Consider the following 1,063-nt stretch of genomic DNA (forward strand, 5'->3'; position numbering starts at 1 on the left):
AATATGCATTGGACCATATTAGTGTACAAGTATCACTTCTAAAACTAACAATGCCTCCATAATGGGAGGTCCAAAATGAACCAAGCCTCTAATCTACGAACAATAAGCCCATGGACTTCAACCAGCCCTTAATATTAAGGTTGTTTATGGCTACATAACTAATGGTATCAGATGTATTATAATTTTTAGAAGGGCTACGTGACACTAGTGATTATTTTATAGATGTAATCTCACTACAAGATTACATAAGAAAGTACCTTATAGTAAACTAACATACCAAAGTGTTTACATTGCATGAAAAACGCATATATCATACCCTGTAAGTGTCGTATACAAGTTAAAAAACATATGCTCTGGGTTCTTGGAGGACGTAGTATATATGGTGCCCCCTTCATTTAATTGTTCATCAATAAATTTTTTGTATTGGTCACGGGTTCTCTTCAAGATAACTTATCTAACATACTCCATACTTGTTCGCTGTTTTTAGGAGATCTTTGAATCTAGTTGGTCATCCTGTTCTGATATTACCATGACAACAAAAGGAACCACGTGACAATATTTACATTATAAACATTAATTTTGCTATTTAAAATGGCAGCGGACGAGAGAGAGAGCGAAGATCAATGCTGGAAGAAATATTCTCTAAGCTTATCGGCAAGAAATAACAGGAGATGAATTTTACCAAACTGCTTATCGCGAGTCTTTTGAAGAAGCTTCTGAATACGAAGAATATCAAGTAAGTATTTAAGTGTTATTCGGGAATATACGAACACGTACTAAAGTGGGCGTGTTTGTAAGTTTGAATTTAATAATTAATTATTCATAGTCTCCAGGGAAGTGTCAGTCCAGGCACACCCATTTCCAAAATATGGTATACTTCAAGTTGACGCTAATCATCAGCTGGGTGTTATTTTATCGTTAATTGTATATATTAGGTGTTGACCAATTAGAAGTTTTAGAGAATATGGTTTTTAACTTTGCTGGATTATAACGTAGTGACGTTTTTGGCTTAATATCTATTTATTTAGCATAAATTTAATGTATAAGACATGTTTTTTTTATT

The sequence above is a fragment of the Gigantopelta aegis genome, unplaced genomic scaffold, assembly GCF_016097555.1.
Source record: "Gigantopelta aegis isolate Gae_Host unplaced genomic scaffold, Gae_host_genome ctg2620_pilon_pilon:::debris, whole genome shotgun sequence".
In the NCBI taxonomy this organism is placed as follows: Eukaryota; Metazoa; Mollusca; class Gastropoda; order Neomphalida; family Peltospiridae; genus Gigantopelta; species Gigantopelta aegis.